The sequence below is a fragment of the Sorex araneus genome, chromosome X (genome assembly GCF_027595985.1).
Source record: "Sorex araneus isolate mSorAra2 chromosome X, mSorAra2.pri, whole genome shotgun sequence".
Classification (NCBI taxonomy): domain Eukaryota; kingdom Metazoa; phylum Chordata; class Mammalia; order Eulipotyphla; family Soricidae; genus Sorex; species Sorex araneus.
Window position 1 is genome coordinate 23,583,367 of NC_073313.1, and position 24,851 is coordinate 23,608,217.

Sequence of the window (24,851 nt, forward strand, 5' to 3'; positions counted from 1 at the left end):
TTTTGGTGCTGTTAATCTGTGCTTTCCCAATATAATGCAGAGATCAGGACCAGGCATCTATAAAAGTAGAAACATTTTCCTCCCTACACTGGATAAATTGAGACACATTGAGATTAAGGATGGGGGGTAGAAGACCAAAAAGAACTCACGGAAGGGTGGAAGAATAAAGGAGGAAGCCAAGGTTCCAAAGTTCCCAGAGTTCATGAAGTAAAATGATGCTGTGCTGTCTCCAATTCTTCAGTCCTCCCCCAAAATTTTAGGAAATCTTTGTTCCTAAAATTCTGCTGTAACATTTCAGATAAGGGGTCTGAGAGATAGTGTAGGAGGTAGAGAGCTTTCCTTGCATATAGCCTAACCCACTTTGATTCCCAGCACTATATATGGTCCACTGAGCCTAGCCAGGAGTGATCCCTGAGCACGGAGTCAGGAGTAAACCCTAACACAGCTGGCTTTGACACACACACACAAATTTAAAAAAAAAAAACGATTTCAGCTAAGTTCAATGTGCCTAATGTTTTTCAGTTCCTATCTACCTCAATGAAAGGATGGCCTCTCAAAACTCCAACTAATCATCTAATCATTACTCGAGTCAGTAACAAAGAGTACGCAAGGTTTTCTTACTTTGGAAACCATCTTCAAGAGAGAAAGCTTTTGGGGCTGGAGCGATAGCACAGCGGGTAGGGCGTTTGCCTTGCACGCGGCCGACCCAGGTTCGATTCCCAGCACTCCATATGGTCCCCTGAGCATCACAAGGGGTAATTCCTGAGTGCAGAGCCAGGAGTAACCCCTGTGCATTGCCAGGTGTGACCCAAAAAAGCAAAAAAAAAAACCAAGAGACAAAGCTTTTTTACACCTCCTTAAAATAATGAAAGGTAGGCACATATAGAAACACTGGCTTCAACCTTTAAAAACAAACAGTAAGGTTGGGGCTATGGTTCAGAGAGGTTGAGAACATGCCTGTTACATGAGAGATCACAAGTCTTGTCCTGAAACTCACATGCCCACCACGTACCACAAGGAGTGGCCCTGGTGACTCAAAATTAAATACACAAGGCCTTCGGTCTTATCCTTAAGCATAGGTCCATAGCTTGAAGGATGTGTTACAGCCAAATATTGAGACCCTCTGGTTAAATATCTGCACTGGTCACTTTAGGCTAGTGTACAGGTGCTGTGCCCGGAAGGGTATAAGCAGACAAGCTGTACTCTCAGGAGGGTTTTCTTGGTCTCTAAGGAGAAGGGGTGCTAGGTGTGGTTAGACAGATGAACAGTTAAGTAGAAAATACGTGAAGAGGGAGAAATCTTCAATCCCACAGAACTTGTCTGATTTTACATTGAAATATAGGTGGGGCTCTTGCTAGCCTAATGTCAGGCATGACATGGGATACATAGCCCCAGAAACTCAATGGCTACTGTATAGAGTGATATTCCACACGGCCATCAATATGGTCTCAAGGAACATTCCATTAGAGCAAACTTAGGAGAGGAAGTACTAGGTATGGACAGACAGTTATGAATTGAGTGTGTGAAGTAGAAGTCCTTGACCCTACAGGTCTTGTCTGATTCTACACTGGACTTTAGGAAAGACTATCCGTTTCATGACCAGTTTGAATCTGAGTACACTGGTGCTGGGAAATTACACTGGTGGAGGAATGGGTGTTGGAACATTATATAGACTGAAACGCAATCATGAACAATTTTGTAATGCTCTATCTCACAGTGATTCAATAATAAATTATAAATAAATAAATAAATAAAACATGCCTCAAAAAGATAAAATCTTGAGGAGACTTAGTTTAGAACCATCCCTGGTTCAATCATCTACTACACATGGCCCCCCAGGCATTGCCAGGTGTAGCCCTGGAGCCTGACAGTACTGAACTATGAAAACCCTTGGTCCTGAACTTCAAAACAGTGATTACAAGGGGGCGAGGGGGAGGGGGAAGGAAGAGACAGACTAGGAATAACTTAAGGACAGTAATGGTTGGTCTGAGGCACTTTGGTGGTGGTAAAGGTCCAGTGATATTGTATATTAAAACCATAAACATTAACTCTATTGTAACTACAATACCAAAACTACAATAAAAATTAAAATTTAAAACAAAAAAGCCTTATGGCCCAGGATATGAACCTTAAGATATTGTTGGTAAGCTTCAGGAATGTAAACTGCAAAATTACATTTGAGTTTTGACTTACTGTTCCTACTCTGAAGAACAATAGCTAATGGGCTACAGTGTCACAGGCCACTCTCCCAAGGACTGATTCCAAGCCTGACTGATCTATACTCATAGCACCTAGAGTGATGACTAATACATGGAAAGGATCAAAAATGCTTGTAGGTAGCAATAAATGAACTGTATAATTATTTAATTAACTAGGCATATAAAACTGTCCTGTTTAGTCATCCTGTGCATTATTTAAATTAAAACCACAGAGTTGGAGGTATCAAGGATTTTCTGATGCAGATATCAGTCCCTCATAGGTAAGGAGCAACCAGAATTTACTTTTCTGATCAGCAAATAAACATAATGCCAAGTGGATTAAGAGTTGACTAGAAGGTGAACAATCACTGTATAAGTGAAATCCAAGGACAAAAGTTCATAAGTCTGTAACTGTACATCACAGTGATTCTCTAATAAATTTTTTTTTAAAAAAAAGAGTTGACTAGAGAAGAAGGTTAAATGTTCAAGTTGCACTCTGCCCTGAGGTAAAGAACAGCCACTGAGTTCCTGAATGGCCCAAACAAGACGCCCAGGCCCAGACAGTCAAGGTCAATCCTAGTCAAATCATGCTAGTCAGAGTGCGCATCTGTCTGCTTCATGTTACTTGTGTGATGCCATGCATATCCCCAGAAAGTACACTAGGAATTTTGTTTCCAGGCCTAGAACATGTGTCTGCTCAGATGCCCTGCATCCTGGCTCCTCAAGGCCAGACCCATGGTGACTGTCAATGTGATCAACTGACTTCTTTCATGAATCCATACAATGGGTGTAACAGGAAAAATTTTAATGAATACCTCGTATCTTTTTACATCTTTCTATTGGACCCCACAAGTAGATCTAATAGCCACCTGTGATCTGGCTGCTGAAAAGAACTGAAGTGTTATAAATAAGAAGAGCTATAAAAATAGTCTGCTTCTTTGAGACTAGCAATCCTGCTTCTGAGAATTATAAAAAGAAATTATTTCAACAAAAAGGGCTGTCAGCAGATTTTTATGTATGTATTACTATATAATAACTGGTAAACAATATAAATGCAATGCAATATAAAAACTACTTTGTAATTTATTATGCTCAGCACAGTACTCTGCATAGTATTCAGAGTCATACTCATCATAGTACTCTGAAGTTTTTTACATTATAAAGATTGTCCAAAAAATGAAAACAACCATAAGAGAGTAATGATTTAAAAGCAGAATTCAAAATGCAAATCTATGCTCTGACTGCCCCCTGTTACAGCATAATGAATTAAAACCAGAAAAGCGCATTAGATAAAATAGTATTTGATTATAGGTATACTCTAATATTATGAATATTTTAAATTCAAAAATCACCTAATGCTGTTAAGACTGAATCATAAGCAATACATCACTTCTGAATCTCAGAGCTACCATAATAACACAGTTTCCTTTAGTTAGTGTGCCAGTTTTAAAACAAGAGAAAGAATTTATGAAGATATTCTGGGATTATTATTTTGAAATCCATTTCACAATCCTATAGGTCTAGGACTGGGCTCTTTGAATTTTCCATCCTCTGCATAACCTGGCACTTGACTCCCACATATTAATTGCCCAAAAGTTGAATCAGCTCTTTTCCCCTGGTTGGCAGTGTGGAGGCCGCACAATGCCTGGAGTTACCGTAAAAGATGTGAACCCGCACAAGTTCATCAGAGCTCTGGCAGCTTTTCTCAAAAAGTCCGGGAAGCTGAAGGTCCCTGAATGGGTGGACACGGCCAAGCCGGCCCAGAATACAGAGCTGGCATCCTACAATAGAACGCAGGCTGCTCCCACAGCATGGCACCTCAACCTGTGGGGCAGGGTAGGCATGGGCTCCATGACCAAGTTCAACAGAGGGGCTGAGGGACTTATGGCATCATGCAGCGTGTCAAAGACCAGGACGCCTACATCTTCCCGGTTCTGAGGGGGGCGGTGCTGAAGATCTGGACCAAGATGGGGGCTGCAAGCTGACACCACAGGGACAAAGAGATCTGGACAGACTCACTGGAAAGGTAGCTGCTGCCAACCAGAAACATTAGAACCAACACCCAGGAGGGCCTGCACGGGATGGGAGATGTGTGCTGAAAGTGGACTATAGACCAAGAATGATGGCCACTTAATACCTCTATTGCAAACCACAAGACCCAAAAGAAGAGTGAGAGTAAAACATAATGGGCCTGCCACAGAGACAGGGGTGGCGGGGGTGATGGGAGGGATACTGGGAACATTGGTGGCGGAGAATGGGCACTGGTGGAAGGATGGGTACTCGATCATTATATGACTGAAACATAAGCACAAAAGTTTGTTAGTCTGTAACTGTACCTCACAGTGATTCACTAAAATAAATTAATAAACAAATAAAAGAAGCATTAGAACCCTTCTATTTCAGAACGGACTGAAGGAATTGAATGAGAAATCCTCCCCCTCTTGGCATGCCTTTGCTGTATGCTCCTGCAAGCCGCAACAAATGCACCGAAAATAAGGAAAATGAGGGTCAAATAAGCAACATGCCACTGACCAGATTGCTGCTCCGCATCTCCCAGGTGAGGCTTGCCTCCACTGTGCCTGTTCAGAATGGCAGACAGCCCTCCCCGCTAGCCGAGTCCCAACAGCCTCCACACCTGACCTGTGTCTCCTCACGGCCCACACCACAGCTCCTTTCTGACCTTCGGCTCACAGCTCCACCATCCCAGAGAAGACAGCGAGCAACCTCCAGCTTAATCCCTCAGCATCTCTGGGGGTGGGGGAGAACATATAGAAGCCCACCAAGTTCAATGAGTGAAAACAATATCACTGAAGACAAAACAACACTGCGTCTTTAGTGACAGTACGATGAGGATGTTCAATGAGTTCAAAGAAACAACAGCCCAGCTAGTCAGCAAAGCACATGAAACTATGAGAGTCAAAATGAAAAAAACTACCACAGTCAGAAAATTACAGAAAAGAAGAAAATGGTAGGTGAAGAAAATGGTAGTCAAGAGAAGCTCTGAAGAGCAAAGTAACAGAAGCTGAACAAAAGATCGAGGAGCTCTAAAATGAACAGGAAACTACTAGGAAACAACAGAAGGTGGAAAACAGTCTGAAAAGAAATGAACAGCATACCAAGGAACAATGAGATGAGTTCAAAAGGAACAATGTAAGAATCATCAGAGTCCCTGAAAAACAGGAAGGCAAATGTGGTAAAGAAACAATAGTTAAAGAAATCATCAAGAACTTCCCATAGCTGAGGATTACAGGCACCGATATCCAAGAGATGCAAGGGGTCCCAGTGGGGGCCTGGAGCAATAGCACAGGGTTCTATTCCCAGCATCCCACATGGTCCCCTGAGCACCGCCAGGAGTGTTTCCTGAGTTCAGAGCCAGGAGTAACCCCTGTGCATTGCCGGGTATGACCCAAAAAGCAAAAAAGGGGGTCCCAGTGAAAACAGACCCAGTTAAGAAAGCTCTAAGACACATTATACTCCAAATGACAAAATCCAAATTTAGTGACAGAATATTGAATGCAGCAAGAGCAAAAAAGGAACTTAAATACAAAGAAAATCCCACAAGATCTATAGCAGATCTATCAAATGAGACTCTAGAAGCCACAAGAATATGGAAGGATATAGTGAAAAAAAAACTCAATGAAATTAACACCTCACCAAGAACACTCTATCCAGCTAGATTATCATTTAGACTTGAAAAAACTACACAGAGTTTCATGGACAAGCTACAGCTTAGGTAATTCATAGCCTTGAAACCAGTTTTGCAAGGGTTAAAAGAGCTCTCAGAGAACAGGAGAAACTTCCCATCATATGGCATTGAGTATGGCACTCACTAATCGTGCGTGTGGTCGTCCTCTACTAAATTATGAATGATTAAAAACGTATACCAATTACCATTGACTCTTATTATTTTGTGATAATTCTATTTGTCTTAAGTTTAATTGGACCAAATAATATAAAATAAATTTGTTATATGCCTGGCAAGGAGGCAGGCTGGGGACTGAGAGAAAACCTGGAGATCTTAGTGGAGGAGAGGGGACACTGCTGTTTGGATTGGTGTTAGAATACTGTATGCCCAAGACAACTCTATTATGAATAATAATTCTGTAAATCACAGGGTCTCAATATGTATTTTCTTAAATAAAAAAGCATTGACCAGAACATTAGAACAGAAGCTGCTGGTTAGCAAAGTACTCCATTCCTTAATAAAAATGTTGAATCACAGTAGTATTTACTTAGAGAGTCGGCCTGCCATAATACTGCATGTATAAAAATAAATTTTAGGGGCCATGAATGACTCAAATGGTAAAGCATGTGCCTCCATGCATAAAGCACTGAGTCTGACTCCTAGAACTATGTGGATTCCTGAATACCATTAGGTGCAATGGTATAATAACAATAAAACTAATGGTCAAGGAGATAGCTCAAATGATAGCACATATGCCCAGCATGAAAGAGGCCCCGAGTTAAATGCCTGGCATTACAAAAAACAAGCAACAAAAATCAGGGTGTGGAAGAGAGCTCAGAGGTTTGGCACACATGTCTCATAAGTAGATTCAATCCCCTAAACCACAGGATAATCTGAGCAATAGCAAGAATGGCCCCTGAGCACCTCACTGGAAGCAGTGCCAGCACTTCCAGTGGTGGCAATTTGTGGTCCCCAAAATGCCTAACACAAAAATGATACTTTTTAACCAACAGAGAAGTTCTTATTAAACTTTCTTGAGACCACAGTATCTTGCCATAAAGAAAATAACTCTCAAGTGGACCAGAAAGATAGTAGAGTGGTTAGGGCATTTACCTTGCATGTAGCTAACCTGGGTTCGATCTCTGGTGTCTCATATGGTCCCCTGAGCACTGCTAGGAATGATTCCTGAGAACAGATCCAGGAGTAAGCCCTGAGCACTGCCAGATAGATGTAGGTCCTTCTTCCCAAAAAAGGAAAAAAAAATTCTCAAGATCTATATTCATAACCTCTATCAGAATGTACATAGAATAGCATAATGTACACAAAATAGAATACACATTAAAAAGCACGTACATAGATATCATATAGGTTGTTACTTAAACCTTAATAGGGATTGCTATAAAACCCAGATCAAGTTAGCTATATTTGCTAAAAAATTCTAATACTTAGTAGATATCAATGGGCAATTTCTCAATGTCTTCCTAAATTTCCAAAGTTGTATCTGAGGCAACTCTCCATGGAATAATTTTTTTTTTTGCTTTTTGGGTCACACCCGGCAATGCTCAGTGGTTACTCCTGGTTCTGCATCTCAGGAATTACTCCTGGCGGTGCTCGGGTGACCATATGGGATGCTGGGAATCGAACCCGAGTCCGCCACGTGCAAGGCAAACGCCCCACCCACTGTGCTATTGCTCCAGCCCCCATGGAATAAATTTTATCTTCAAAATAAAAAATTATTAATTTAATAAATTTCAAAATCATCTAAATTGTCTGTAAAATCTAGACCAGGTTTAGAGCAAACCTAGGACACAATTCAATTTTAGAAACTGTTAAACACATGCTGTTGACTCGCACATTCCTATTAAATTAATTATCATTCACATTATCACCACCATCATATTGTTCTTTGCATGAGCATTTGATACCGCCTAATCCACTCATAGCAGCTATGCTTGAAATTCTTTGTCTGAAAATATTGAAGTTTTTCCAGACATCTTCACTCAGTTTCAATTCTGAACATTTTAAGACACTAGTCAGTTTTAAGCAAGCAATCCACAAACTAGAATAATGCCAACCATTTTACCAAAGAATCTAACCAATGATACAATAAATATCTAAGCAATTATGGTGAATCATGTAGAAATCAGCAAAACAACTACTACAGATATTATTTCATAGATGTGATTGTAAACATGTAATCACAAGTTATTTTTAAAAATAACAGGAAAATAGATGGTCCCTAGATTTTTCAAGGGACTTAAACATACAGCTCAAAAGAATGAAAATCAGATCCTTCCCTTAGAAAATACAGTGCTTCTCCATCTTAAGAAGAAGAGAACATATTTTATCCAGTCTGGATAACCATGTTTCAGCACAGCTCACTGTGCTATCGTTGAGTATATTAGTTTCTTAGGACTGCTACAGCAAAGTCTTCAAATTTTTGAGGTTTAAAACAGCATAAATTTATTCTCTCTTAGTTCTGAAAAGCAGTAACATGAAATCAAGGTGTCAGCAAGTCAAGCTTCCTGTGAAGGTTTTACAGAATAACTTCTTGCCTCTTCCTGGCTTCAAGTGGCTCTTGACAGTCTTTGGAACGCAGCTACATTACTCCAACCTCAGCCTTTACTGTCAAATGGCTTTCTTATTACTGTATTTGTGTGTGTGTGTTTGTGTGTGATTGAAGGGGGGGAGGTTCTTGCTTATCAGGATACTGAATTTAGACTAGCCTATCCCAGTTTGACCTTATCTTAATTATATACATCTGAAAAGTATATGTATACATATATATCTGCAAATAAGATCACATTCTGAAGTTCTGAGTGAACATGAATTTTTGAAGGCCACTATTCAACCCACTATATTGCTCATTCTCAATTTGCTAGTGGACTGGAGCAATAGCACAGTGGGTAGAGCATTTGCCTTGTACGCGGCCAACCCAGGTTTGATTCCTCTGTCTCTCTCAGAAAGCTCAGCAAGCTACCGAGAGTATCCCGCGCGCACAGCAGAGCCTGGCAAGCTACCTTTATTGGATATGCCAAAAACAGTAACAAGTTTCACAAGGGAGACGTTACTGGAGCTCGCTCGAACAAATAGGTGAACAACAGGACGACAGTGCTACCGTGTAACTCTTATCAAATTACTCTATCAAGTTACTTCGTTCTATTTAAGAGTATGTGATAAAATCTGTTTTCCTCCCAGCTCTCCAAACTTCAGTACAATTTGATAATCCACAATCAACACCCAAATCAAAACAATGTATAAAGCACGTTTGTGGTTTGCTCTTATTTTCCAAGACATGCTGGCTCTAGCTAAATGTCAAAATTGACACAGAAATCAGAAAAAAATGTCATTTATTTGAAAAACTATCTTTCCTTTTAAAAGTTTAAAGTAAACATTAAGTAAGCCATAATGTAATTAACTACTTAATATAACTATGAATTAATTAATTCATAGTTAAGGCAAAGAGGAAGATGATCAAACTGTGAACAACTCTAGACTAGTGACTTTCCAAGTGTGACCCCCAGACTACCTGCATAGACATCAGCTGGGCAACTCCTCAAAAATGCAGGCCCCCAGCTCTTTTCATTGACCCACGAAGTTAGAATCTTGGTTCTAACATCATTCTCCAGATGACTCAGAGGCTCTGTTATATACCTCTAATGCCAAAAGTAAAAGAAGTCCAAGCTCTTGCGTGTATTTCATACTTTCTGGCAGGAATGGGTATTTGTTTTCCTGAGCGCTGATAAGAAATGCCAACCACATACACACATGCACATACCGGTCCTTGCTTCCCGCAGAGTGTCAGCAGTTTCCCAAATGAACAAGCTGTTTCCATGACATCAAACCCTTAATTTGAAGCAGATATACCAACCATTCAAAAATGTGATAGCACAATGAACTATTTCATATTTATTTTAGTTGAGTTCTTGGTATCAAGCATCACCTTGAGAGAAATCTTTGTGAAAAACCTATTTATAAGCAACAAAAAATGAAAAAATGTCCTCGTTTTCTGCTGTTAATTAGGGCACTCTGCATGATTTGGTGTTAAATGTCTTGTCATGGTTAATCAATCTGGAATAATAATGGCTAGTATAATAATTATACTCTGATGAGTATTTGTTCTCCCCCTTTAATAATGTTTACCTTCTCTCCACTACAGTTTTATGACATTTTATTCATAATGTATTATTAAAGTTAATTTATTCTTTGATGTAATATGCCTTTTCTCTTACTCCCCTAAAAATGAATGGAAAAATCCTGCCTTTTATAGAAGCCATACTTAATATCCTGACACAAGTCAAAACCCAGGAATGTGTCTACAAGATATTCACTTGCATTAACAGCAGCATAGGAAAAACCTAATCCTAGCCTCTCCTAAAATCCTCCCTTAAATGTTTATCTCCACAGCTTCTCGAATTAACTTACCCATTTAACAAATTTAAAGGGGAAAACATGGTGTGTTTAATGCCAACCAGATAGTCAAGCCTTTTCTGCAGGGAATAGACCAAATTCAAACTACAGAAAAGAACAAATGTGTAAAGAGGGCAATTGAATAAGCACATAATAAAGTTCACAACCACCAAACTACAGGCTCAGATATGACTCAGTTTCACTCTAGAAGTTTTAGGCAGGAGCTGTGAGGAATTCTTCACTTCCCTTTTTGGCCCATGACACCTTCCAGGCTTTTATCCACCTGCTCACACACCAGTGAAATGCAAGAAAAAAAGAGACCTTCACCTGAAGCATAATTCCCAAATGCTTAAGGAAACTTGGGGTCTGAATTTGAGGAGTTCATCCCATTCTTTGCTCCTGTGCTCCTGAGACTCAAATATTCAGTTCCAGGGCAGCAGGGTATGAATCATTGCTGTGAATTACCCTCAATTTCTAAATACATAAGGAAAGTTTAGGGAAAATAAGGTGACACTCTCTCCACAACCTTCAAGAACTGGCTGTGTGACAAGAGTGAGCGCCAGGGGAACCCAGCCATCAGAAGGAAGAGGCAGCCCAGAAAATCCCTTTGAGACAGAAGGAGAACTAACAAGGAACAAGAGAAAAGAGCCAAAAGCGAAGCAGGGACTGTAAAAACAGAACTGAGTTTAGAACCAAATGGCTGCTTCTATCATTTCAATTTCTTAAGGAGGCACCTGGGCTGCATTTTCTGCACAGGTGTTTGCAGTTACCCTCCCATCCTATTTTTTCCAAGAGGATGTTTTATTCGCTTCTGCACTGAGCACATTGTCGGGCATACAATAGGAGCTCAGTATATATTTGTGGGTAGAATGTCTCCATCAATCAAATAAATAATTGATTAGACAAAAACAAAAGTTCCCAGCAAACTTTGTCAAATACTACTATTGGAAAATTATCCTTATAAAATGATAAGTCTGGGACTGGAGAGATAGTACAGTGGGATAAAGTGCTTGCTTTACATATGAGCGACCTGGGTTCTATCCCTGGCAACACATATGGTCCCTTGAGCACTGCCTGGAGTGACCCTTGAGTGCAGAGCCAGGAATAAGCACCTAGCACAGCTGGGTGTGGGACCAAACATCTCCCAAAATGGTATCTCTTCTGGAGATGTGCAGGGAAAAAATTTGTTTCTCTAAGCTCAATAAAATCACATGTTAAATACAACAAAGATTTTTAAATCTCATAGAAGAAAATTGTTTCCCTATTAAAATATTGTATATAAGTAAGCAAAGTACAAAGATAGCCTACAGAATGGGAAAGGATATTTACCCAATACCCATCCAATAAAGGCTTGATATCAAGGATATACAAGGCACTGGCTTACACCACAAGAAGAAAACTGCCGACCCAATAAAAAAATGGGGTGATGAAATGAACAGAAACTTCCCCAAAGGAGAAATCCGAATGGCTGAGAGGCACATGAGAAAATGCTCAACATCACTAAACATCAGGGAGATGCAGATCAAAACAACAATGAGATACCATCTCACACCACAGAGACTGGCCCACATCCAAAAACTCGAAAGCAACCGGTGTTGGCGCGGATATGGGGAGAAAGGGACTCTTCTTCACTGCTGGTGGGAATGCCGACTGGTTCAGCTCTTTTGGAAAACAGTATGGACGATCCTCAAAAGATTAGAAATTGAGCTCCCATTTGACCCAGCAATACCACTCCTGGGAATATATCCCGGAGAAGCAAAAAGGTATAGTAGAAATGACATTTGCATTTCTATGTTCATTGCAGCACTGTTTACAATAGCCACAATCTGGAAAAAACCGGAGTGCCCCAAAACAGATGACTGGTTAAAGAAACTTTGGTACATCTACACAATGGAATACTATGCAGCTGTTAGAAAAGATGAAGTCATGAAATTTGCATATAAGTGGATCAACATGGAAACTATCATGTTGAGTGAAATGAGTCAGAAAGAAAGAGACAGACATAGAAAGATTGCACTCATATGTGGAATATAATGTAGCAGAGAGCTACAAGCTAGCAATGATGCAACTTCTGGCAGAAATTTCTCTGGACTTAGTTACTAAAATACTAAAATACAGAAATCCAAAACCTTGCGGCGGCTATTGTGGCCACACGACCTCATGTCTCTTCATTCTCAGCAATGGAAAACAAATTATCAAATGCTTCCTTTCCAGCAGGTCCCACTTTGGGCGGGGGGAAACTCCAAACAATAATAGTGATTTTTTTGTTGAAATATTGAATGTAATCAAAGTAAAGAGAAAGTAAAGTTAAATTTATCAGTTACACAGGCGGGGTGGGGGGGTGGGGAGATTTACTGTGGTTCTTGGTGGTGGAATATGTGCACTGGTGAAGGGATGAGTGTTCGAGCATTGTGTAACTGAGACTTAAGCCTGAAAGCTTTGTAACTTTCCCCATGGTGATTCAATAAATAAATAAATAAAGTAAAATAAAATAAAATATTGTATATAATATACATTGAAACATATGCAAGCTACTAAGTCAGAATTGTTCATTAGTTTTTCTTAATAATTTATCCCACATTCATTGCCTATGCTTACCTATGGGTTGCAACCACATAGGTAGTATCATAAGTGAACGTGTAGCTGCAAAACAAGCTGTTAATAGTTTAAGGCTTCTGAATGCACAGTGACTAATTTTTAATTCAAAGTCAACTGCATCATGAATCTGAGATATATCTGGAATTTCTAGCCCATGTTTTTTTTTCTGTTGAAAAGATATTAAAAGTGGGAAAATTTTAAGAAACCCTGTTCTTGCTGAACAGAGAAGTTTGCCAAAGGTTATTAAGCATTGGTCAAAGTCTCTGCCAAGCACTTTGCCTTTGTATTCCACAGTAATATTCAGCATTCCCTGGTCCCTGAGAGTCAATCACACTATAGAAATTGATGGTAGTGTTGTTCCTGGATAGATCATCCAGGCCAATTTATGCACAAACATGTACTGCAATTTAAAAGCATTTTTAAAAAGGTATTAATTTAGCATTGCCACACAGCAGATATTTCAAAGTAAATCCTGTAAATGTAAAAGTATCGACTGTCTTCAAGGATGCTGTACTATGCAAAAGATCTTAAGAGCTTTTCCAGAGTCTCTGCCCTTGCTCCTGCACCAGACCTAGCCCCAGCCAGCATCTGGTAAAGGAAACAGACGGATCATGAGTCTACTGTGTAGACTCACACTCTACACAGTAGATGGAGGGGAAGTACATGAGGCAAATGCCCCACGTGCAGGCTATTAGTATTAGCTATATTTGGGGCAAGGGGGAACCTCTGGTGGGAGCCTCCCTAGCTCTGCTCAAAAGCTTGGGAGTTGTGTTCAGTGATACATGGTCGAATGGTGCCATGGCTGACAGATGCAGGAGTCACCAGGACTGCAGCCAGCAGTGCTCAGGGGACCATTCACTGTTGGTGGGTGATGAACTCCAAGCCTCATGCATGCAAAGTATGTGCTCTATTCCTTTGAGGAAAGTTTGCAGTCCCATAGTTAAGATTTTAGAGAGTCAAGAGTTATAGACAGATATTCAGCTGCTGAGGTTCAGGTTCAACTGTCATCATCATCATCATCATCAATCATCATCATCATCATTATCATCCCGTTGATCATTGATTTTCTTGAGTGGTCTCAGTAACTTCTCCATTCGCCCTAGCCCTGAGATTTTAGCAGCCTCTCTACTCATCCTTCCCAACAGTGCCGCATTGAACGCTCTTTCAGGGTCAGGGAATGAGACCCATCATTGTTACTGGTTTTGGCATATGAATACGCCACAGTGATCTTGCCATGCAGGTTCAACTGTATCTATGTATTTATATTTATATGTAAAAATATATCCTAAATATACCATATATTTATATTTTTAAAAATTTAAATAATTCTACATACAGGTTAAAAATAGATGAAATGACATTTTCATTAGACCTGTAGAATCATGAATGACATTGTTTCTATAATAAATAAGTTTTAAATTTTTTAATGTTATCCCTCTCTACTGTGATAAAACCATTTTACATGAACTGATTCTTAAAATCTAAATAGAATGATTAATATATAACATTCACTTGCCACAAGTGTGTGTGTGGGAGGGTGCAAAGGGCAGTTAGGATAGAGAAGGGACCAGTATAATAATAATAGTGGGAAATGATCTCACTGGACACAAACCAAGTGTTGAAAGTAAGTACAGGGATATATATGATATACTTGCAGTATCAGCATTGTAAATCATGATGATCAAAGTGGGCGGGAGAGAGAAAAAGAGAGAGAGAAAACAAATGAGTCCCATAGAGGCAGGCAGTGGGGGTGGAAACTTGGGACATTGTTGGTGGAAAATGTACACTGGTGAAGAGACAGGTGTTGGAACATTATATGACTGAAAACCAATCGTGAACAACTTTTTAACTATGTATCTCACTGTGATTCAATTAAAATAAGTAAACAAAAATGAAAAAAATAAAAATAAAATAAAATGTAACATTCTATATCTATCTTTGAAATTGTCATCAGTAGTTGAAAGCAGAGAAAAAGGAGAGGCAAAGTGGATGCAGATGATAACTAGTGTCAAATAACCAAGGCTGATCTACATCCACTTTTCCATTACTTCCTTTGGAAAGACAATTACCAAGTGCATTAAGTGTAGAGAACCTACTGTTACTTATTTTGACATTTCTAATCATCTGTTGAGCTGTTAGAAACCCTTTTATGTGAGTCATCTGTAATTAGTACATAAAGAATATTCCTAACATGTGTGCCCCTTAATTTTATAAAGGCTTGGGTGATGGCTCCTCTGAAATAACAGTTAATGAGAGATAATATAAAAGGGTAGAGATCTTTCCAATATATAATACTGTAAACAATAACTAAAGAGGCTGGTAAATAATAATGATGTTTAGTTAAGATAATTAAATATATCAGTTGCTGAAAAAGAGAGTGGTATGCTACATATCACAAAGGAGCTGGTTTCTTACCTAAAATGAAATATGAATTACAACTCTTTGGAGAAAAAGCATTATTGTGGAAATGAATTCTTTGAAACAAGAAAATATAGAGGCAGAAAATCTTGACAATTTAAAAAGGAGAAAAGAATAGGGTTGTGACAAAAATTAATACAGTAATTTGTAAATACCATACACACTACCGGGCCAAGTTTCCATAAGTTAAACTTAGTCTTTCCCCTTACTAGATGCAGAAACTGAGTAACATGGTCCTAAGATAATAGATAACTAGTAGGTAGAAGAGTTGATATTCCAACTGCCATATTCCAAATGTTGGACCGTAAAATTTTAAGTATAGAAGTATTTCTAGTAAGAAATTGCCAGATGACTTAAACTCTGTAATCTGTCACAGACCAATATACATCCAGGTATAAAATTTGATGGTATAAAAGTATTCTGTAAATTTGTTCAACTTTTCTTACCAGGCAAGCATGTGATGACACTTCCTGAATAGGTATCCTTATAATAAGTTATTATAAGCAATTATTCTGCCAGTGAAATTTCTCAATGTAAACAGATAAACAGGAAACATGACCATTGATTAGCGTAGAAGACCCTCGATTTGCTTCCCAGAAACTATTACTCTTATTTTTTATCTGCCATGTCTTTATATTTTTTAATTTAAATTTATTTATTTTTAATTAGTGAGTCACAGTGAGGGTACAGTTACAGATTCACACATTTTCATGCTTGTTTTTCCCTCATGCAATGTTTGAGAGCCCATCTCTCCACCAGTTTCCATTCTCCACCACCAATGAAACCCAGTATCCCTCCTCTTCCACAAGGTTATGAACTTCATTAAATTAAACACACACCTCCCCCCACCCCCGCCCCCCAGCCCCTTCTTTAGTGATTTGAAAGACAAGACTTTAGTGTGTCAATGCATTTGCATTTCATAAAAATCAAAAGCAGTTTCTAATGAAAAAACAAAAATTAAACACACATTCTATTCCACTAGTTAGGGAGTACCATAGGAAGAAGGACTGCATTCATTTGTGGTATATAAAAATATATAGTAGAAGACTAATATCAACTGCCAGGAAAAACAGGGGCAAGAAGGACTGGTCAATGGTTGGAATCAACCAAAAGTGTGTGGGGCGTGGAGGGTAGGTAAAATAGAGAAGGTAATAGTATAACAATAATTGCTGGAAATGATCACATTGGACAAGAACTGATTGCTAAAAGTATGTAAACGGATATTCCTGATAACCTTTCAGTATCTCTATTACAAACTACAATGCCCAAAAGGAAGAGAGAGAGAAAGAGAGAGAGAAATAGAGAAGCAAAGCATCTGCCATTGAGGCTTAGAGGCAGGCTGGGGGATGGGGAAGGGTGATGGGAGGGAAACTGGGGATACTGGTGCAGGGAAATGTACAGTAGTGCAGGGATGGGTGTTGGAACACCATATGACTGAAACCTAATCATGAACAGCTTTGTAAGGGTCTATCTCACAGCGATTCAATAAAAAAATTTTAATGTCAAAGGTCAGATGAATGGATCATCAAGATATGGTATCAAGGGGGGAGGGGGAAAAGAGAATGAGAAGCTATAGTTGAACAGACATTAGGACTTCAGTGATACCGGTGATATGGGCGAGTGGTATAGCCATATATCCAAAACACAGACTCAACAAAAGGGGAAACATGAGTTCTAAGCTGCAACTACTGAAACTTTGTAATGTGACTCTGAAGTTGACCAGTGGGGATGAGGTGGGGTTAGAGTGGGGAGGGAATATGGGAACACTGGTGGAGGGAAGCTGACACTGGTGGTGGGATTGGTGTTGAGATATTTTATGCATAAAACTCAGCTATCAATAACTTTGTAAATCACAGTTCTTTAATTTAAAAAATAAGACAAAGATTAATAAATATTTTTTAAAAAATAGTAAAGGTGAGAGAGAAAAAAAGAATTGTGGTATATATACACAATGGAACACTATACAGCTCCAAGAAAGGACAAAACCATGCAACTCGCAGCAAAATGGATGGGACTAGAGGATAGCATGATTGAGTAAAGTCAGTCGGAAGAAAACGGATAGATACAGAAGGATCACCTCATATGTGGACCTTAAAGATACACAGCAAGGTAGCCACAAAGAGCCAAGCTGATCCACAGAACTGCATTTGCAAGGAGTGAGGGGGGCTGTGATTGAAAGTGAGGGATCTTGGAGAACTCGGAGGAGTGAGTCTACTGGTAACAGGTGTGGTCTTGGAATTATGTACACATGAAACCATCATTAACATTATTGCAAATCACAATACTTCCAACAGTAGCACTGTAGCACTGTCGTCCCATTGTTCATCAATTTGCTCAAGTGGGCACCAGTAACATTTCCATTGTGAGACTTGTTACTGCTTTTGGCATGTTGAATATGCCAAGGATAGCTTGCCAGGCTCTGCTATAAGGGCAGGATACTCTCGGTAGCTTGCTGGGCTCTCTGAGAGGGACAGAGGAATCAAACCCAGATCAGCTGTGTGCAAGGCAAACGCCCTACCCGCTGTGCTATCGCTCCAGTCCACTTCCAACAGTAGAGACAGAAAAGTTAAATTGAATGTACTGTGGAATTTCTAGTATATCTAAAAGTAAAACATGACAACAATAGCAAAAAGAATAGGTCTAAATGGAATTGTTGTAAATATTTTACATTGTACATGAATATTAACTCAAAGCAGAATATAATAAGTTAAGGTTGCATATTAAAATCCTAGAACTCCCACTTAAAAATGCAAAGGAGTCATTTAAAAGCTAATAGAGAGTACAATGGAATAATAAAAATAAAAGGGCCAGAGACCGTTTATAGGGTAGAGTATATGTTTTGTATATGTGAAGTCCTAAGTTCAATACCTGGCACCATTCCCCGCCCCCCACTTACAGACATATGGAGTACTGCTAGGCATAGTCCTAGCACCACAGGGTCCAAGCACAGAACTGTCTCAGGCCAAATATCTCCAGAGGTTGTCCCTGGACTCCTGAGCACTACTTACTTGGGAGGTCCTGCAAAATAAAAATAAAAGTTAGAAAATTTTAATGAACTCAAAGAACACAGGAAAAGAAAAAAAGAAAATCAGAGGAGTCAAACAAACATCAAGATGGTAAACTTAATCAGATGTTAAAAATCACAGATAAAAATGAGCTTTCACTTTAAGTTATTAGACTAGATATTCTTAAAAGCAAGATTCAACTATAAGTAATTATGAGAGATTTTTTTTTCAATGTAAAGATACAAATAGTATAAAATCAAGGGATAGAAAAAGACCACAAAAACACTTGGCTATGGTACAATAAGAAAAATATATCAATATGTCGAAGAGTTTTACAAGATAAAAAGTCATTTCACAACAATAAAAGGCTTGGACACACATACAAGGGAGAAATAAGCAACAATATGTTTACAATTTTAACACCTTCCCCCCTTTCTCTGCCCCATTTCCCTTCTATTTCCCTCCTTATATCTATCACCATTTCTATCTCTATGTTTGCTAGAATGAAGACTAGTAAATGCATTGATTTGAATAATACTATGTCCTCTTGAATAAATTAATATTTATAGAACATCACACCCCCAAAATGAAATAATCTATTTAAGTACACAGGTAAAATTGATCAAGGTATACTATTTTGTAAAACCCCATTTTACTTCAAAAAATAGAAACAAAACAATTTTTCACTAACCACAACCAAATTAAAGATTAATAAATAACAAATATTAGGCAATCTTCAAATATTTAGAAATGAAATCATATCCTCTAAAGAAACTTTACATCAAAGAACTCACGAAAAAGGAGTATTTTAAACAACACAATAATAAAAATACAGCACATAAAAATTTGTAGGATTAATCTAAAGCAGTGCCTACAGGAAAATTCATACCTTTAAAATGCTCACATTATGAGAACAACTTCTATATTTAGAAACTATAGCTAAAAAAGAGAAAACAAAACCCAAAGTATGTTAAAGGCAGAAATTAATATGAAATAGAAAAAAAAGGTAACTGATAGCTTTATAAACAAGAAAATGAAAAAACTGATTAAGACAAAAATACAGAAAATATAAACTACCAGATAAGAAATAGAGGTGATAACATCACTACAAAAACTATAAGAATTAAAGAACAGTACAGCAGGTAGAGTGTTTGCCTTGCACACAACCAATGCAGGTTCAACTCCAGGCACTACATGTGGTTCACTGAGCACTACCAGGAATGATCCCTTAGCACAGAGCCAGGAGTAAGCCCTGAGCACTGCTGGGTGAACCAATAAAACACCCCAAATTAATAACAGAATATCTGAACAAAAAAGAATATCTGAACAATAAATAAATTTGCACCAATTAAATTTACAACACAGAAGCTGGAGCAATAGCACACCGAGTAGAGCATTTGCCTTGCACGTGGCCGACCCGGGTCCGATTCCCAGCATCCCATATGGTCCCCTGAGCACCGCCAGGAATAATTCCTGAGCGCAGGGCCAGGAGTAACCCCTGTGCATCGCTGGGAGTGACCCAAAAAGCAAAAAAAGATTTACAACACAAAAAACAAAATCCCAAATGAGCCAATGAAAACTATTAATCATCTGGACATGCAGATAGCTGGCTCTGGGCACCCAGTGGATACATGACCAGGGTCTTGAACTCACCATCACTACAGATGAGGTAAGTAGGGTCATCCTCTTAGGCATGATGAATTCTCCAACTATTATTGTGTTATTATCACTTTCTTCAAGTCGATTAGCAGTTATTTTAAAGACTTTGCTGGTCACTCATTAGGTGCATATATGTTTAGAAGTGTGAGTTCATTCTTATATAAATATTCCTTGAAAATTGATAAAAGACCCTTTCAGTCTTTTACAATTTTTATAGTCCTGATGTTGATATTCTGATACCAGTATGACCACCCTGGCCATTTTGTGAGGTTGTTTGCTTAAAATATTGTCTTCTACCCTTTGACTTTGAGTATGTTGCTCCTCTTGAATTTAGCCCACAGAACTCTTGTCTGTTGTTCACTTATTTTGAAGCTTTGTTCCATCTTCAGCTGTTGTCTGGAGGTTTTCTGCATCTCATCTTAGAGCTCACTAATTTTGTCCTCAGATACTGTTACTCTGCCACTGAGGCCTCTCAGTGACTTTTTCATTTCACCTACCAAATTCTTTAGTTCTGTCATTTCTGCTTGTAGTTTTCATACTTCTGTTCTGATATCCTTTTGTGTTTTGGGTTTTGTTCTTGTTCTTGTTCTTGTTTTTATATACATTTTTGCAAAGTGAGTTACAGTACTGTTGCTGATAGGATTTCATACACACCACTTTATCATCTTTCAGCACCACCTCCTCCTCCTGGTCGAATGTGTCCACCACCATAGACATTACCCCCTCCATGATCTATCCCCCAGCCCCCTCAAGTGGCATGTTTCCTACTGAATACCAGTTCTCGCGTTATTTATTTCCATTGTATTTGGGTATTTATTATTGCTCCATTATGTTTCTTTATGTGCTACATATGAGAGAGATCATTCTGTTTTATTGTCTCTCCCTCTGACTAACTTCACTCAGAAAGATACTCTCCAGGTCCCTCCGTGTAGCAGCAAATTGCATGACTTTATCTTTTCTTATGGGCAAATAATACTCTACCATGTACATGTACAATAGTTTCTATGTCCAACCATCTATTCTTGAACATTTGGGTTGTTTCAAAATTTTGGCTATTGTAGATAGTGCAGCAAGGAATATCGGCGTTCCGATGTCTTTTCTCCATTGTGTGTTTGGATGCTTGAGATATATTCCAAGGAGTAAGGTTGCTGGGTCAAATGAAAGCTCAATTGCTAGATTTTTTAAAGAATGTCCATATTGTTTTCCAGAAAGGCTGGACAGTCGACATTCCCACTAGCAATGAAGGAGAGTCTCTTTCCCCCCCATATTCATAACAGCACTACTTGTTCTTTACATTTTTGATGTATGTATCTGCATTTGTATGTGTGATTTGTATATCCATACATCATCGTTTTGATCTGCATCTCCCTGATTAATAGTGATACGGAGTATTTTTTTTCATTTGCCTTTTGGCTATTTGTATTTCTTCGCTGAGGAAATTTCTATTCACCTCTTCTCCCCATTTTTTGATGGGGCTGGATTTTTTGTAATGTTTCACCAGCGCCTCATATATCTTTGATATTAACTCCTTATCAGATGAGTGTTGGCTTGGCTGTTCATTCTATCGTTTCTTTGAGCTCATTAAACATCCTCCACACTTCCGCTTTTAAGTCCTTATCTGAGAATTTGTATATCTGGTTACTATGGGTTGAGTCTTTATGACCACAATCTTCACTCACAATGCGTGGTGGTTTTCTGTTTCTCCATTGTATCTTTTGCAAACGTGGAGTGAATCTCTCCAGTGTACTGCTTATGTCCTTCCACCAGTGAGGAGTTCTTAGGATAGCCCAGCTGTTTGGTGCTTTCTTGATTCCCTGTCAAAGCTACGCAACTTAATTCATTATTATTTGTTTTGGGTTTCTTGTGTTGGACCCAGAAGACATTGTGTGCTATGTGGGATAAGTAGGAAGTATGCAATTTCATGGTTGCTAATACTATCACCACTTGATAGCTCAACTAGACTAAAACTCACAAGGAAATACTGGATTTGAAGAAAGAAATGGGATACAGTGGTTTAGTAGACATATATATGTAGGGCTTTTAACCCCCCAAAAGTCAAATGTACATTCTTCTCCAATGCACATGAGATACTCTGCAAGACTGACCATATGCTGGGCCATAAAGCATACCTGCACAAAGTCAAAGAGATAGAAATTACATCAACTCTCTTCTCAGATCATAATGTACTGAAAATAAAAGTTAACCACAGAAACAGAGAAATAACTCAAACACCTAGAAGTTAAACTGCTCACTATTGAACAGCCAGTGTGCCAGAGAAGACATTAAAAGATTTCTGCCAACAAATGAGAATGAGGACAGAGCTACCAAAACTTGTTGGACACAGAATAAGTGTTGTTAACAAGAAAGTTCATAGCTATACAGGCATTCATCAGGAAGGAAGGGTCCACATAAATAACTTGATTATACAACTTAGTAAACTGGGAAATGACCAACAAAGGAGCCCCAAAGCAGGCAAAAGGCAGAAAATAAAACTCTGAGCAGAAATTAATGAACTGTAATAAAAAGGTCCAAAAGTTTAGTGAAACTAAGAGATGGCTCTTGAAAAAATAAACAAGATCTATAGATCACTAGCAAGACTCACAAAGAAAGACAGACAGACAAAGAGAGAGAATGCTAAAAATGAATCATAAATATAAAGTGGCCTTCACAACAGACATCAAAGAAATTCAAAGAATCATTAGGGATTACTTTGAAAATCTTTATGCCACAAAACAAGAGAACCTAGAAGAAATGGATAAATTCTTGGATTCCTACAATCTCCAAAAGCTGAACCAAGATGACATGGAATACCAGTGCAGACCTACCAGTATGGAGAAAATAAAAAATGCCAATCAAAAGTGTCCCCGAAAACAAAAACCCAGGCCCAGATGGATTAACTAGCAAGTTCTTTCAAACAATTCTTTTTTTATTTTTAAATTTATATTTTTTCTTAAAGCACCCTGATTTGCAGTTATTCATAGTTGAGGTTTAGACATACAATATTGTAGCACTGACCTCACCGCGAGTGTAAACTTCTCTCCAGCAATATTCCCAGGTTTCTTCCTATATCCCCCCACTCTCCAGCCTGCCCTCTGGACAGGTACCTTTTTAAGTCCAGTTTTTAAAGTTTGGACCTCTTAATTTCAGTGTTGTTGACTCCGTGATTTGGATATTTTGCACTATCATTCTTTAACACCGCCTTTGTACTATAATCCCCTGACCTGGCTTCTCCATTGCTTCTCATCCATCTCCTCTCCCCCTCCATTGCACTCTTACTTTTCTATTTCACCCTATACTCTAGATTCATATTATAATCTCATTGTGGCTTTGACTTATATTTCCTTTATGTTATTGACAATATTTTAATAAATTTATTCAATATATTTTGAGGCTGCCACCTTTCATTTTGCATAATATATCTGAAATCCATTCAAGCTGTTATTTGCATTAGTAGTTATCTTCTTTTTGTTGCAAAGTAGTATTCCATTTTATGGATGTACAAGTTTGCTTATTCATTCTCCTGTTGAAGAAACTTAAATTGTTTTCAATTTAAGTCAATTATGAGTAACGCTGCAATAAACATTCACATACAGGTATTTATGTAACCAAAATCTTGCTTTCATGAAGGTAAATATTTAGGAATGTAATTACTGAGTCATATACTAAGAGTACATTTAATTTCATAAGAAACAGCCAACTGTTTTCACACTGTGGCTGTAAAATGTCAAAACTATAGGAATATGAAATAGATCAGTGCTTTTCAGAGGCAGGGGTGAACAAGGGTTAGCTACAAATGGCCACAAGGAAATTATGTGGGTGATGCAACTATTTTATAGTTCATGGTGGTTGTTATATGACTGTATGTATTTGTCAACACTTACAAAAGTACACACTAAAAATAATGTTGTGCCTATAAGTTATATATCAATAAACCTGAATGAGAACCCTCCCGTAGAGGAATATACAGAAATCCTAGTAATGCTGTACCATATTCATACCAATGATTTTAGATATCTGATATCTTCCCCACTGATTTCAGATAAAAATTTAATTTCATCAGAGCTGGAGCAATAGCACAGAGGGTAGGGCATTTGCCTTGCATGTGGCCAACCTGGGTTCAATTCCCAGTATCCCATGTGGTCTCCTGAGCACCACCAGGGGTAATTCCTGAGTGCAGAGACAGGAGTAACCCCTGTGCATGGCTAGGTGTGACCCAAAAAGCAAAAAAAAAAAGATTTAATTCTCTCAATATAATACACAGCTATTAACCATTTCCTATTTGGTGAGAAAAGCATTATACCTGCATCTTAATTCAAAATTAACTATCCAGATCTGGAATTTCCATCGTTTGGGGCATTGTTTCCAGCACTCCCATCTTATTCTATTGATTTCTGAAGTCATGGTCTTCCTGATTGAGTATATAAATTAGTGTTTCTCTATTTTGGGGGGACCATGGCCCCTTCCTATCTTGTTTCCTTCCTGTGCTCATGAGGTCCTACAAGTTAACTCTTAGTCTAGTGCTGTGACTCCAATTTGTGTTCACCTGTTCCCCCTTGTGGGTCCCACTTGTGTTACCTGGAGCCCTGTGGTGGTTTACAGGAGGTTATATGGTCCCTGGTTGAGACACACCAATCTAAACCTTATTAAGTCTCACATCCACCTTGGAATAAACTGTGACAGATCACTTGGTAGGGTTCAAGAACTCTCCCCTTCCAGAGAAAAACCCAAGACATGACAGATATAAGACAGACATAGACATAGGTATATATGAGCATAAAGCATGTTATTTAAAGATGACCTAATTCTTTTACTTAATTGAAACCTTCAAAGATAGCTGATTAAAGTACAACATAGATTAATATTCTCATTGCTAAAGAA

The 24,851-nt window shown here is 38.5% G+C and overlaps 1 pseudogene; it reads left to right on the top strand.

The window, feature by feature from the left end:
* The first annotated feature begins 3,839 nt into the window (after positions 1–3,839).
* On the top strand, positions 3,840–4,251 carry LOC101546218 (40S ribosomal protein S19-like; annotated as a pseudogene).
* Positions 4,252–24,851: the final 20,600 nt, after the last annotated feature.